General features: G+C 37.4%; 1 protein-coding gene across 10 annotated transcripts in view; it reads right to left on the minus strand.

The window, feature by feature from the left end:
- CCDC102B (coiled-coil domain containing 102B) overlaps positions 1–16991 on the minus strand; it is a 324997-nt gene that overhangs the window by 262098 nt on the left and 45908 nt on the right. The window contains exon 1 of one of the 10 annotated variants that reach the window (XM_081562698.1): positions 14771–15054. The exons of the other annotated variants lie outside the window; for them this stretch is intronic. The gene's annotated coding sequence lies outside the window, so the exon portion shown is untranslated. Of the gene's footprint in view, positions 1–14770; positions 15055–16991 lie in introns of those variants that run through there. 10 annotated transcript variants of the gene reach the window in all.

A 16991-nucleotide genomic window follows, 5' to 3' on the forward strand; every position in this document is an offset into this window, starting at 1 on the left:
CTTGGTCCAAGTACAGTCATCTCACTCTTAGGTTACTGAAATAGATTTGTGACTGTTTTCCCTTTCACCACTGTTCACCGCTCAATAACCGGAGAGATATTTTTATATTTTCCATTTGATTATTTCAGCTTTGCTAAAAATCTTTCAATTGCTTTCCCATTATTTTGCATTGAAGTATAACTGATTTACAGTGTTGTGTAGGTGCTTTCCCATTACAGTAAGACCCCTTACATATGAATGGGTTCTGTTCTGAGATTGCATTTGCTTGAAAGTCTGATTTGTTTATAAGTCCAACAAAGTTAGCCTAGGTACCCAACTAACACAATAGGCTAGGTAGCACCGTACTATAACAGGTTTATAATGCTTGTTGCACAAATAATATGTAACAAGCACACACACAAAAAGAAAACACATTTATTCTTACAGTACAGTACAGTACCTTTAGAAGTACCATAATACAGAACAACAACTGGCATCCAGGGGCTGGGATCGAGGGAACACGTAAGAAAAGTTACTGACAGGAGGAAAAAGAGGAGGTTGGAGATGACAGAGCTGAAGGAACGTCAGCAACAGGAGACAGAGGGCAAGCTGCAGTTTCACTCACACGGGAAGTGACTGGACATACGAAGACATGCTTGCATCTTTGAAAGTTTTCAACTTGAAGGTTCATAGGTAGGGGACTTACTGTATTCTTAGGATTAAGTTCAAAGTCCCTTGTACAGCTGCACCTGTCTTGCCTGCTTGTCTCCTTTCTATTCCTCTCCTTTTCATAATTTCCAAGTTTCCTTGGCTTGATTTCACTTCTCATTCTAGCCAAGCTTTTGGTCTTGGATTATTAAAATAAATTCCTGTATGTCATCTGTATGAAGACATACAGATGGCTAACAAACACATGAAAAGATGCTCAACATCACTCATTATTAGAGAAATGCAAATCAAAACCACAATGAGGTATCATTTCACACCAGTCAGAATGGCTGCTATCCAAAAGTCTACAAGCAATAAATGCTGGAGAGGGTGTGGAGAAAAGGGAACCCTCTTACACTGTTGGTGGGAATGCAAACTAGTACAGCCACTATGGAGAACAGTGTGGAGATCCCTTAAAAAACTGGGAATAGAACTGCCATATGACCCAGCAATCCCACTGCTGGGCATATACACCGAGGAAACCAGAATTGAAAGAGACGTGTGTACCCCAATGTTCATCGCAGCACTGTTTACAATAGCCAGGACATGGAAGCAACCTAGATGTCCATCAGCAGACGAATGGATAAGGAAGCTGTGATACATATACACAATGGAATATTACTCAGCCATTAAAAAAAAATACATTTGAATCGGTTCTACTGAGATGGATGAAACTGGAGCCCATTATACAGAGTGAAGTAAGCCAGAAATAAAAACACCAATACAGTATACTAATGCATATATATGGAATTTGAAAGATGGTAACGATAACCCTATATGCGAGACAGAATAAGAGACACAGATGCATAGAACAATTTTATGGACTCTGAGGGAGAAGGTAAGGGTGGGACGTTCTGGGAGAATAGCATTGAAACATGTATATTATCATATGTGAAACAGAACACCATTCCATGTTCGATGCATGAGACAAGGGCTCAGGGCCGGGGCACTGGGATGACCCAGAGGGATGGGATGGGGAGGGAGGTGGGTGGAGGGTCCAGGAAGGGGAACACATGTAAACCCATGGCTGATTCATGTCAATGTATGGCAAAAACTATTACAATATTGTAAAGTAATTAGCCCCCAACTAAAATAAATAAATTTATTAAAAATAAATAAATAAATAAATTCCTCTGGTGTCAATGCTCAATTCGTATATGTTGATTCTTCAGAAGGAATATTTCTTGTATGAGAAATGCAGTTCTAGTTTGAACTAAGATATGCATGTTTCATAATTTCAAAATAGAAAATTATGCACAGATTATGCAGGATGTTTGCTTTAGTTTTTGCTTTTATGCATGTCCCCCAATATTCTGTAGCAAACAAAAGCAGAAAAAGCCTGGTGAGTCATTAGTATTAATGTTCTTCCTTTTTGTATTTTGTGCTAAGTTACTTCTGTCGTGTCTGACTCTTTGTCACTCCATGGACTGTAGCCCACCAGGCTCCCCTGTCCACGGGATTTCCCAGGCAAGAATACTGGAGTGGGTTGCCATTTCCCCCTCCAGGGGATCTTCCCAACCCAGGGATGGAACCCAGGTCTCTTTTGTCTCCTGCATTGACGGGCAGGCTCTTTCCCACTAGCGCCACCTGGGACAAATTTATTCAAAACATTAATCTACTCAGTTAATACTCATCATCTGAAAGACATAACAGGTTCTACATATATGTGATACTAACATGTAGAGAGACTATTCAAATTATTTATTCTGTTCTTTAAAACCTCTTCTATTATTTTAACCTCACCACCACATGAAAGTTATTTTCTAATGTTTTGTAACATCTATAGTCCAGTGATCAGATATAGTCATCATTTCTAAATGAATATAAAGCTCAGTGAACTTAAAAGGAAAAATTTTTCTGAAATAAATGCTTTGGTTAACATTTAAATTTTTGTCACAACATACATTTTAAAATATAATACTTATCATAAAGTAGAACAAAGACTATTTGACATGTTAATGTAATGCAGATTTTGAATCTATTTTAAATGAAATTATATTTTCCCGTTAAAATACTGAACCTTCCTCATGGAAATATGGAAAGCTTCTTTTCCTTTCTATAAACCCCAACCATGACTTAAGCTTTTGCAATCTTCTTTATTTTCTACACTAGAGTGTTGAAGAATAAGAGATTAAGCGTTCATCATGTGATGATGAAAATCTAATACTATATTTTTGCCTATACCTCATGAGAGTTTTACTTTCATCTGGGGTCAGTAGGAGAATCTTATATTTATTTCCATCATGGAAAACTTAAAACGTACCTACATTTGGTGACTGAATCATTTACCTATTTACGTGAATATGCTCAGTTATTTAAAGCCAAGCGCAGTCTACTATTTGTCTCTTCCAGATCCACACACTCATTATCTGATTCAGCTTCTCTCTCTACCTGTGAGAGTCAGATGACTGTCCTTCATGCTCCAAGAAACCCTGTCATCTCTCCCAAAAGCCTTGTACCTTTCAGTCACTTAATCACCTTGGCTATTCCTTTCAAAACTCCCCCTTTCTTAAAGCTTACATCATATCAACACAGAAAGAAAACTCTTCTCCTGAACCTTTCCGTGGGGCTCTATACAGTTTTATACATTTAGTCTTCCTAATGAAGAAAATTCTTTAAAATAGTCTCTCTAAAAATTGCTCAATTTATACGTACCCAGAGAGTCACCTGCACTCACTAAGCACCCCAAAATATTGCAGAACTAAAACATGCTTGGGAGAGATTGAGAGCAGCAGGAGAAGGGGCGACAGAGGATGAGATGGTTGGACGTCTTCACAGACTCAGTAGACATGAGTCTGAGCAAACTCTGGGAGATACTAAAGGACAGGTGGGCTACGGTCCAAGGGGTCGCAAAAAGTTGGACACGACTTAGCAACTGAATAACAATAAAACACACTAACACTAGAGATTTTATTTTCTAGGTTGTTAAAGCAGATTGGGAGTAAATTCTGCCTCAATTTTCTTTCTAATGACATTGTAGAACTGAAAAAAAAGACAAAAAACTTTGGGGAATTTTGTTGTCCCATTTTCATTTTAAACAGATAAAAGCCATATGTGATGCATAACCACCTCTGAACAGGGCTTCACCACCTGCTGAGTACGTTGATGCAATCGCCTGTTCATTATGAAAGTTCTTCACTGAAGTTTACAAATAATTTCCTTGGTTAAAAAAATAGGTACGTAGAATCTAATTCCTCTGAAAGATGCTGCTCACTACTTCTTTCCAAAGTTTTGGTCCTATTAGGGTTTTGTCTGTTTTTTGTATATTTTCAGCGTGACACACCCTGTTCCAAAATGAACACTCTCCCAACAGCTCTAAATGTGACTGGAAAATTATTACACAATCTAAAATACACATAATTAAAAACAAGCAGTGGTACATAAACAGTGTTAAAAGATAAACTGAAGCATATTAAAAATGTTAAGACTTTATCTGAGCAAAATTTAATTCCAGTCAGGTAGTACAAAACCAGAAGATTTCACAGACAGAGGCTGAGGAGAGACTTTTATGAACAAAAAGTGGAAGCAAAATAAGGAAATGATTGATTAGCTGTAGTTTATCCCAAGTTGCCTGTTTGTGATTAGTTGTCCTTATGTTTCAATTCAGTGACCTTGAGGTATTAATGGGCTTAGATTTTGTTTGACGTCCATAGGCCACCACGGCATTTGAACCCCTTCATCTAAAGACCTCCTTGTTTAATTAATTTAATGATAGTAATTTTAAGATTTCTGAAGTACCATATTTATTTCCAGTTGGCCTTACTTTTATTTTCATTCAGTTAAAGGTTTTAAAATTATTTCTGCAACTTATATGAAGCAAAGGCAAAATGAGACACACAAACCAGTAAATGGATGTGAAGCAATACACTTTGAGGATCGTTTTACTAAAAACATACACATGCTTATGCAGTAATGTCTACTTATTTATGCATGCTGCTAAAGTAGAACAAGGTAATTTTTTAGCTTTTGAGCCTTGAATATTCAGGCATTCACTCACCTAACTGAAGTGTTAGTCGCTCAGTCATTTCCGACTCTTTGTGACCCCATGAACTATATAGCTTGCCAGGTTCCTCTGTCCTTGGAATTCTCCAGGCAAGAATACTGGAGTGAGTAGCCATTTCCTTCTCCAGGGGATCTTCCCAATCCAGGGATCAAACCCAGGTCTTTTGCATTGCAGGCAGATTCTTTACCGACTGAGCCACAAGGGAAGCCCATCCATTTACCTAATATTTACTGAATTTCTACCAGGTGCCAGGCACACTGTTCCAGGGGTTGAAGATGTATCAGTAAATAAATAGATTTAAATGTCCATCCTCATGGAACTTACATTCTGATTACACGTGAAATATGCTCATGGAAATTCAAGTCAAATTCAAGTATATTAAATTTTTGTCTCCAAAGATTTACTTGTAGCAAGTGACGTAGATGCTTCCACTCTTTTTAATATAACAAAAAGTAGGTCGTGAACCAAACAAAACTAATTACTTTGAATATGTTGAAAGAACTGGAAATAATAGAATTGCATAAACTATAACACAGACCAACCCAATTCTTGGAGTTTAATCACATATTCCTGATTAATCTTCCAAATATAAATATTTACACGTGTTCAGTTCTTCTTTCTTGATGGAAAATGAAGAAACTTTGGGATGAGAATGAACTGAACTTTCAAAAGTTCTCAAAATATTTTAAACAGGAAACCAGCTGCCTCCACCCACCCATGGCAATATGTTCAAAGTGCAGAACTGCAGGAGTTTAGTGAAGGCTCTGACGGCTCCAAATTACTACAAGTCAGATGTAGTCCTTGAATTGTATGCCCATGCAAATAAGATTACAAAAGACACTGAGAAAATAAAATTATTAGTGAATATGGACCCCTCTACTTTCACAATGATGTTGTTTTCTTAGAACACATGATTAATTTGGTTTGAAATCACAAGGTTCTGAATAGGAGTACTGTAAACTGCAGAGAGTATATTATACCTCTTATGATATGAATGGAAAAAATATAAAAGGAACATGAAAAATTGATTTTGTATATAATTAAAACTATGCATTTATAGTACTATATTTATTTATGGTGTTAAGGATGTTAAACCAACTGTTTTTTCTTGCTAAGGAGTATTTTAACTCTAAGAAAAACTGAATTGAAATAATATGTGGTTTAGTCACTAACTCGTGTCCAACTCTTGCGACCTCATGGACTATAGCCTGCAAGGCTCCTCTGTCCATGGGATTCTCCAGGCAAGGATACTGGAGTGGGTTCCCATTTCCTTCTCTAGGGGATCATCCTGACCGAGGCATCAAACCAGGGTCTCCTGCATTGCAGGCAGACTCTTTACTGACTGAGCTACACGGGAAGCCCCTGAAATAATATAGAAAAAGCAAAGCAATGAATTTGCTCAAAACTGAACATTCTTATGTAACAAACTGAGATATATTAATGTAGGCATATATTTCATCACAAATTATCGAAACAGCAGCTAATAAGATGTTGACGTTTAGAAAAAATGTTGACTTCTTTCTTAGTCACTGTCACTAGATTTATAGCCTATAGATCTATGGACTAAACTAAGATAAAAATAATATCAATCATACATTTTGTTCTAATTCTTTAAATTTTAATTAGTATAAAACAAGTAATCAGTTTTCAGATATATCATTGGGGGGAAAAACCCTTAGCCTCAAAAAACAGATATGGTGGTTGTATAATACTTAAGCTACTCTTACAATAATATATCCAAAATCTTGATTTCACTGAGAATATTTCATTTATAAGGTTCTGTAATCTTAAGAGGGGCTATGCAGTGGCTCAGCGGTAAAGAAACCACCTGTCAAGTAGGAGAAGCAAGAGATGTGAGTTCGATCTCTGGGTCGGGAAGATCTTCTGGAGGAGGAAATGGCAACCCATTCCAGTGTTCTTGCCTGGAGAATCCCATGAACAGAAGACCCTGGCAGGATACAGTCGATAGGGTCCCAAAAAGTGGGATGTGAGTGAGGATGCACGCAAGTAATCTTAAGAAAGAAAAGACATGAACTATTTAAAGATATAAATATTAGATTTGTATTTGAAGATCAGTTACTCTATGAGATTGTGTAACTTCTTGCCTGGCTACACTTTCTCCATTTTAGCCAAAATGTATTAGTGATTTGTTTAGACATAGAGTCTCTCAACTTCTCCAATTATCTTTCTAAGGGTTGATGATTCTCATTTTTTTTTTTTTTTGCTCCTTTGGCACAAAAACAGATAACACTAAAGAAAGAAACAATTTAACCATAAAACAGTTCTTAGCACAATTGCTAATTGATCCAGAATCAGTTTTCATGTGTTTATTTTATTGTATGCTTAGCTTTCTTACTTCCTTAGTAAAGATAAGTAAGGAATTAGATTAAAAATGTCAAAATAACAGGAAGTTAATAGCCAGTGTTTATATTTCTCAAAAGATCTGGCATTCCAGCCCCTAAAATAGAAAATGTAAGACATATGCAAGGAAAACTGCAAAGAGCTGAAACCAGATTAAACTCATTTTTTTTAAACTTGCTTTGTTTATATTTATCTTTCAATCATATAAAAATTTTTTTCTTCAACTCTTTCCCAGGTAATCCTGATGATGCCACAATTTTAGATCTTCCTCAAAAACTCTATTGTTACTTTTTTTTTCTTCTCTCTGCTTTCCCACATTTTTCTCTTTTGCTTAATTCATAAAAAGAAGGAAAAAAAACTAAGAAATGTGTGGATTCCTAGAAACTGTGTTTCATCGTTTTTATCATTTCCTGCTCTTCACACCAATTAGGTTTTCTTAAATTGTGGCAAGGAAAGAACATACTGGCACCAGTTATTTCCATGGGTCACCATATGTCACATACTTCTCAGCATAACAAAAATATAGCTATGGGACATCGTCAGAATGGTATAGTGAAACCCAGAGAATACTGGGTTCAGAAACAGAAAACCTAAGGTAAACCTGTTCCTTGAGGTCACCCAAAGACACATCTTCAGTTGTTTACAACACAGACATAAATATAATGCCTAAATATGACCTAAATAATGCCTAAAAATGAAATAAATATGGTTGCTATGGGAACACTTGGTTTATACTTTGAGGCCTGCGCTGTCCAACATGGCAGTCATTTGGCCAGACAGAGCTGACAAACCCTTGAAATGAGGGTCATCTGTACAGAGATGTACTGTTTGTGTAAATTAGGCACAGCATAGAAAATTAAAATGTAAAATATCTCATTCAAAATTTTGTATTGATTATATTTTAGAATAATATTTTAACATATGAGTTACAGAATTTCCCACATTTAGCAAATTAGGACTTTCCTGGTGGCTCTGTCCATGATGTGGGAGACACAGGTTTGATCCTGAGTCTGGAAGATCCCCTGGAGAAAGGAATGGCTACCTACTCCAGTGTTCATGTCTATAGAATTCCATAGACAGAGGAGCCTGGTAGTCTGAAGTCCATGGGGTCTCAAAGAGCTAGACACGACTGAACAACTAACAAATTCACTTCCATTAAGTAAACTATACTATTAAATTACTTCTATGTTTATTTTATGACTTTTTAATGTGACTTTAAATTCTATATGTTGCTTGAATGATATTCCAATTAGACGGTTCTACTCTAAAATATCTAAAAAAAATCTAAGGGGTTTCTTTTACATAGAGAATTGTACAGGAGTAGAAAATCACATTTCAACTTTTTTTTAATTAAAAAAAATATGTTCTGTGCCTTTTGGCAATGTTTTTCTATCTTACAGAGGTTTCCAACCTATGCTTCAAGTTACACGATTAATAACAATGGTATTTACAAATATATGCTTAGAAACTGCATTCTATCGATAGTGGAAATACAGATGAAAGAACTAATGCCTGTTGTTGCTCAGTTGCTCAGTCATGTTCGACTCTTTGTGATCTGATGAACTATAGGACACTAAGCTTCCCTGTCCATCACCAACTCCTGGAGCTTGCTCAAACTCATGTCCATTGACATGAGTTGGTGATGGCATCAGTGATGCCATCCAACCATCTCATCCTCTGTCATCCCCTTCTCCTCCTGCCTTCCATCTTTCCCAGCATCAGGGTCTTTTCCAATGAGTCAGTTCTTCGCATCAGGTGGTCAAATTTGGAGCTTCAGCTTCAACAATATGCAAGCCTAGATCTCTACAAAAACAATGACTTCCACATTGCTAAACCTAATTAATGTTTAATTCCAGGCTTGAAATTCCTGTCTTACTTGACCAGTTAGTAGCATTTGTATAACTGGCCATTCCAACTTTCCAGATCACTCATTTACTTGGCTTCTAGAAAACCCGTTTCTCATGGTTTTCTACCTTGCTGATGGTATGTGCTCAGTCATGCCTGACTCTTTGTGACCCCATGGACTATATAGCCCACAAATCTCCTCTGATCATGGGATTTTTCAGGCAAAAATAGTGGAGTGGGTTGTCATTTTCTCCTCCAGAGGATCTTCCCGACCCAGGGATCGAACCCACATCTCCTGCATTGGCAGGTGGATTCATCACCATTGAGTCACCTGGGAAGCCCCCCCTTGCTGCTTCTTATCCCACTTTAGCGAGTCTGTCCCATCACACACTCCTGAGGCGGAAGTGCTCCAGTGCTGAGCCTGCATACTCTTTCCTCTTCCCCAGCGGCAGTCGGTGTAGCTGAATGCATCCAGTCCTTTGCCTTCAAATCCACCTACTTCCTGATGTGTACCATAATTATTTCTCCATCCTGAGATCTTTTAGCTCTTGATTCATGTATCCAGCTGACAACATCAGCATTTCATTATTTAATTGGCATCTCAGACTTCACACGTCCAAAAACAAATTCTTATCTAACCTACTCTTCCTCCTGGTCTCCCTCTGTCAACAAACATTTTATTATTCCAGCATCTTGGATCAAGCCAAGAGATCATCTCTGATTCCTCTTTTTTTCCTCCTGCACATGTAAGAGTGTGGTCCTGCTTATGGCTGCATGAATACTGGAGTCTTTCCCATCAAGCTGCACTAATGGGTCAAATTTATTGTAGTCCCACATCCAAGGTTCAGAAGCTGGTAAGTAGATTCATACAGTGTCAACATCCTTAGATCCATTTATTAAGTCATAGTTGCCACAGTCAGTATTTTCAGTCCACGCAATCGTAAGTTTTATAACTTAATCTTTGTCGTTGTAAAAAGAACAGAGAAGCCTGGGCAGCAGCTGAGAATGAGATGAGAGTAGCTCTATGCTGTCTGGTTTGGGCCGGACTCAGCTCTGCCGTTAGGTTAACCTCCAGGAGATCCTGAACTAAGGATGAAATGAAGGGCAGTCCAGTGGTTAAGAGTCTGTCTTGCAATGCAGGAGACGCTTCGGCCCCTGGTCAGGGAAGATCCCACAGAGCAACTGAGCCCATGCACCACAGCTACTGAGCCCACGCTCTAGAGCCTGTGCTCTGCAATGAGAAGCCCACTCACTGCAACTAGAGAGCAGCCCCTGCTCACCGCAACTAGAGAAAGTCCACACACAGCAATGAAGACCCAGGGCAGCCAAAAATAAATAAATAATTAAAAAAAAAAAAAAGATGGAATGAAGCACACCTGAATCCTTACACAATGCCTGCAATTACTCAAGCTTCTACCTAGGAAAAGCTTACACATAGAACCTTCCAGAACTATGTTAAACTCCAGGGCTTGGCTGTTGCTACCACTGTCACCCCCCGTCTTTGCTACAAAGGGTTACTATCCTCCAAGCACTTAAAATATGTGAGTTATGTTTTTACCTCGTTCAGATGATGAGCAAACAGAAGAAAGGAATCTATGAATATACACTGAATAATAAAACCATTAGATCTTTGGCAGCCATCATAAATTCAACTTTTGACATAATGCCTTCATAATCCTAAATTCACTAAGGGAGGAAATGAAAGACTGTGAAAAACCCTCAGAACTATTTCCATAAAAACTAAAGTTGTTTCAGGCTCCTCTTCATTGAAATATTGTCACTTTACCTCCTGTTACATTTCTGAATGGTTCCTGCATCTTAGAAACATATGTTCATGAGTCAGTGGCTGAAAGACTCACTTCTATTTTTTTTGAAACTTCAATTCTACAAATTAAAAGCAAGCATTGGGATAAAATATCATTTGTAAGTTCTGCAATGAGCATCTTTTTCCTACCCAATACTAAGGATATCTCTGTCTTCACATATCAAAAAAATGCTTCTATCAGAATTTTAATTTCAAATGTCTTTATATCTTTGTTACACCTAATAGCAATTCTTGGCAAATGCCATTGACTATAAATCATCCAGGTAATATTTACACATAAAGATGAATAATCCTCTGCAAAGCTATGATTTCAGTGAAATGACCTTGAGCCCAACCCATCTTCTCTTTGATGGTCTGATTTTCTCCAATAAAATACCTATTTAATTTTCTTTTTTTTTATAACCAAATTCTCCATTCACAGTTGATCACAGATGAGCATCTATAACTGGTGAGGCCACAGAGGATGGGGCTATACAAAATCCCCTCTTTGAGAAACAGTCTTGGAAGTCAGCCTAGATCTAGTTACTTAATTAAATTAAATAATTATAATATCATAAAGCCAGTGACCAAAGCATTTGAAATGACAAATTATTTTAACAGTGAAAAGTTTAAAAGGATGAATCTTTACATTTCAACTATCTTTATCTCTTTGGATGCTTGGCAAAAGATATTACTTCAATAAAGCCTACTTAAGTGATAGCAAGTTTCTAAAATAGTACATTTCTAAAATGATATCATAGAAATTATACATATATATTCAAAATTCATTATTATAACATAAGGAACTTTTATAATTTTATTTCATTAAAAATTATGAAAAATAGAAAAGAAGAAAATGAATGCTATTGAAGAGACTAGTTCTGTGATTTTCAGAGGAAAAGCAAAATAATACATTTAAGGTTTGGCTATTTGAAGGGGAAAGTGTTGCTAATATGTTCTATTCTTTTTACTACCTGTACACTGTTCTCAACATAATCTATTAGCATAAATTTTATATATGCTCTTCACCCACTGAAATAAAACTTACAGGATAATTTTCTTTAGTAATAATTGTGTCTCCATAATTTTAGGAAGATGTGGTCACTAGGCATTCATTCATAGCACACATCAAGAAAAAAAAAGGAATGGCAGTGTGTTCCCAATATCATTTCATTTCCAGTCACTTCATTTATTTCATTTGTGAATAAGTAATATTAGATGAAAATCAGAGATGAAATTTCCTTTGAGAAATCAAAGTATATCTTCTTTGAGTATGAATACAACATTCAAGAAAATAACAGAGATAAATAAAAGAGCTGAATACGAGAACAGCCAACTTAAATGTAAAGACTGCTTATTTTTTTCTTTCTATTCCGAAGGCGAGAGCAGGCCACCTGAGGGGGCTGTGATTGGCTTGGTCTACAGTTGCTGGAACTGATCTGCCTGTGGTCTCACCACCCGCTCCTGGGGCTCGCTTACCCCAAAGCCCACTCCCCACCATCTCGCTAACTCCTGCCAGATTCACATTCCTAAAATACCAGTGCAGCAGAGTGGAAGGACTCTGGAGCCAGAAAGACATTGTTTGGAATCCTGCCTCACTTACTATATCTGTGGCTTTAAAGAAATCATCTAACATTTTTGAACATCAGATTCTTCATGTATAACATGAAGATACTGTGTAAAATGAAACTCATTTGATTGCATAGCTGTCAAGATTGTAGACATGTATGTAATTACCTTGTACACAGAAGCACACTTATATGTTGAAAGTATTCCAATGATGAAGAAGAAGCTGATGGTTAAGAAGAAAAAGATGATGAAGAAGAAGGAAGAGGATGAGTAGAAGAAATTTGCATCTTCAGAAATTTGTAATTGCCATCTCTGTGTATTATACAAGGACAAATTTAATGTGTGAGTTGTAAGATGCTCCATAGCTCTGTCCTGCTCTTTCTATGAAGCACAGTGTCTACTATTCACAAGGTGTACTTTTTTCTGCTCCAGTGAGATGGGTTACTCATCCCTAGCCTACCTGGCTCCATATTAATTTTTGCCTCAAAACCCCTTGCTCCAACCACTTCTACATCGTAGAGGAGTTTTTTGGGTTTTTAGCAACTGTTCAAGTTCCACTGATTATTTTTCCTTTATAGATTATGAAATTATGATAACAGATTTACAGGAGACTTGGAAAATACAGAACAAAGTTACATGTAGTTCCACTATATATTACAATCATTTGTTTAAGTAGATAAGATTTTTAATTGGAGTCTCATTATCAAATGTTCAAAAATTAACAGAAAGAAAAGTAGAAGGAGACAGTAGACCTGAAAAGTACTCTGAACCAATTCAACATAATTAAGGTTTATACAATTGTCTCACAACAGTAGGATACAAATTCTACTCAAGTTCCCATAGACTATAAACTAGGAAACACTGGAACATATCCAGGGAGATAAAACAAGGTGCAAAAATTTCATGGTTTAAAGGTATTAAAATCCTACATAGTCTGCTCTCTTATCACTGTGGAAGTTCCACTGATTTTTCAAACCTCAGCTCAGGCATCCAGACATTTCTTTCAAGGTGTCTCCAAAATCTTGCTAAAAGGGGGGATTTAGAAGGTTTTGGCTTTATGGCAGAATTCAACTGATCTTGTAATACAAGTAGAGGAGAGACGATGCTTCTCCAAATAGAAGTGACCTGAGATCATTTTCAGTTGTAAAGAATTGCTGCCATTATGAGTATAGCTCTAATAACTAGATGAAACCCTCATACATTTCAAGGCTACACCCATAGTGAGGCACCAAGAGCTATGTCCCCATGTCAAGCAAATACTGAATCCAATGAAAACACATGAAAGCTTCAAAAGAGACCCACTAAATGATGTTATCTCACAAGGGAACTATTTTTTAAAGTTTTTGGGGGAAATGCAGTTCATATAAAGCATTTTTCCAAATACTCAAATAGACATTGATATTTTAAATCAATATTGCAAAATTACACAAAACTTATACAACTGTTGTATCACTAGCTTTTCAAGACTCCTTTCTAATCTAATGCTTCTGTAAAAATATGGAGAAAAGTCAGAATTAGAAACTAATTTATATGTGAGAATATTTGACAATAAAATGATTAACAACAAAATATTTAATCAAAAGTTGTAACAATAGTCTATCCCACAAAAATATTAGCAAAAGTGTATTCAGATGATTGTAGAAAACAGGAAAACTAGTGCTTCTGTAAGCAAGAATATCTCCGTGCATTTCAAAGCTATGTTACACATTTATAATTATATTTTTAAAAGAATATCTCCTTTTTATTTCTATTTAACAGCTTTGTCCACTCAACCTTCATTTCATAATTTATCTTTGCAGGAAACATTAGCAAATACTTCCCAGAGGCTATGTTCTCTTCAGTTCTGTAATGACTTTCTCTAAATATCCATTTCCTTTTATTTTATATAGCATTGTATTATTTTATGTCTCTTCTCCTCCACACTACCCAGGTAAGTTACATAGAGAAATCAATATTAATGCTAAGTTTAAAGTATACTTTTCTGCTAACAGTGACAGGAATTCAGCACAAGGACCAGCAAAATGAAAATAACTCTAAATGCATGAGACATACGTAGGAGGATTTGCATAGCAATTCTACTTTATTTTTACTCTAAGAGTATAAACTACTTCAAATACATTGGCTAACTCATACTCTTTTGGAACTACAAAACAAGGTCTTATTATCAACATATTATCTTACTGTCTAAATTTACAGTTGAAAAATCTTACCTGAGTTTTGTTAGTATACAGTTATTCTTTTTTTTTTTTTTTTTACAAAACTGGAAATGTATGACAAGCTGCCAGGAGAAATAATACCAACGTGGGAAATAGAAGAGGGAGGGAAGAAATCACGTCCACTTTAAGAAGACACATCCATTCTGTTTCCCAGACCTATGGTAGTTTTGTTCTGGATCTTATAAGCAACTATCTTTTTCTTTGCTCCGAGAACAACACAGGTTCTGCCCCAGCAGGAAAATATAAAAATTAAATAAAAAGCCACAAGGTTATTAAGCATCTTACCCTCTGGGCTGGCTGGGCTGCTCCGGCGGCTCAGAGTTACAGACACATGTGTAAACAGGAGAATTCCCTGTATCCTTTTCTCATCTGTATGGCTCTGGGGTCCAGGCCAACAGGATTATTTCCAGCATTAAGGCCACTCCGCACTAACTCGAAGAAGATTCCCATTGGTTGTGAAGTTTTATCAAAACCAATACCACAACACCCTCCGTGGATCATAAGTGAGCGATCCAAAAGGAAATCGGTTTATTGTTCCCTAACTCAGCACAGTAATCCAATGCTTCTACACAAGCTATTTGAAATTTTACTGTGCATAATAAAGGGAGAAACATTCACCCCTTCATCATCCACCAGTGTGTTTAATGTTTAATAGCAATTTGCATAACTTGCTGCAGTAACAGAAAAATTGGCAAAGCAAAAAGAATCTATATGCAAAAGATTTAAAGAAAGATTATAATGCAGATGACAGGAACAATAGGAAGCATCATTGGTTCAATCTGATCTTTATTAGATTGTGCCCCCAAAGAAAAAAGAATATGTAATTAACTACTTGGGTATAGAAATCAAGATATAGAAACTGTATGTCAGAACCTTTGATTTCAGTCGTGTAGGCAAAAACTGTGAGCTGCAGTCTCCTGGGCCCCCAAAGAGAGCTCTCCGGCCCTTGCCCTGGGGGGGTGGGGAACAAACGGAGTGACCTTCCAGCGACGTGATGCAGCTGTCAGGAAATGTCCTGATGAATGGGTGATGGCAGACCACACACACACACACAAAGAGTTTTTCTAGTTGAACTAACAGCATAGAATGTCCGAAGTTTTTTCAGAGGAGAGGGCAGAAGAAACAGTCACTGTATTTTTATATTAATAAAGAGCATGAAAACAGCATTTGAAAGTTAGGGAGTTAATGCTTTCAAATGATTTTATTCTTTCTCCCTTTTCAATCCAGAGAAATATTCTTGGCTGTATAACCTGCTTGTGCTTAGCTGCTCAGCCATGTCCGACTCTTTGTGACCCCATGGACTGTAGCCCGCCAGGCTCCTCTGTCCATGGGATTTTCCAGCCCAGAATACTGGACTGGGTTGCCATTTCCTTCTGCGGGGGATCTTCCCGACCCAGGGATCAATCTTGCATCTGGTGTGTCTCCTGGATTGCAGGCAGATTCTTTACCTGCTGAGCCATCGGGGAAGTCCCAGCTGTATAACAGATCCGTCGCCTATTTTCTAGTGAAGAGCATCTGTTCGTTCTTCCTGATACGGTGGAGGGGTGACCGCTCCCCCACAGAAAGTGGACCCTCTGAGGTTCCCTTTTGTCCTGTCTTTTTAGAAGATGTGCTCAGTTACTATACCCTTCTCTCACTGAACTCTCCTTTCCTCTGGGTTTTCCCCATGAGATCTTAAACACCATCAGTTCTTCGGTGAGTTTCAGGTATGCCAATGGATCTTGCTTTCAGCTGGGTCATTTTCCCTTATAGTTAGCGTTCTCTTCTGTTTCATGGTGAGATGACTGAAAGACCTCTTTCCAGCCAAGAACTCCACTTAATCTGCCCACTACTCCCTTTAGCTCACCAAAGGGACTGTCTCTGCAAACACACACTTGTCCCTCCACACACACAGGCACATGCATTCACACACAGGCACACGCATTCACACACAGGCACTATTTTTCTTTTTATTTCATAGACTCCTCTCAGCCTCCACGCTATTGGCATCTATGCAGCCTTTGATATTGTTCACAACAGCACTGACATGAAGACTTCTCGGAGCTCAGCACTACATCCTCCTGGTCTCCCTTGTGACCACTCACTTTTCTCTCCCCTCTCTGGAGGTGTCCCTTTCCCCCTCATCCTAACACCCTTCAGTGTGTCTTCATGTAAATCTATTACCTCTCTGGATAATGTCACCCATTCTAATGGTTTCAATGATCACCTTTCCTTCCAACTGATTTCCAAATACTTACATTTGGATCCAATCCTCTTCAGAGTCTACAACACTTATACATATCAACACACTGTACTCTGCTACTAGAAAAGATGACAATATAGCATCAAGGTATTTAAAACTGAAATCATCATCTCTCCATGGACTAGCTGCATTGTTTGTCTCAGTAATGCCAACTTGTCTTACACTTTGCTAAAAAAAAAAAAAATCTTCTGGATGTCATCCTTGACTTCTATCTGTATTCAATGCAGCATCACTTGCTTTTGATTTTACTTCAGTAATTTGCCC

This window comes from Giraffa tippelskirchi, chromosome 14 (assembly GCF_054371585.1).
Source record: "Giraffa tippelskirchi isolate mGirTip1 chromosome 14, T2T-mGirTip1v1.2.pri, whole genome shotgun sequence".
Lineage (NCBI taxonomy): Eukaryota > Metazoa > Chordata > Mammalia > Artiodactyla > Giraffidae > Giraffa > Giraffa tippelskirchi.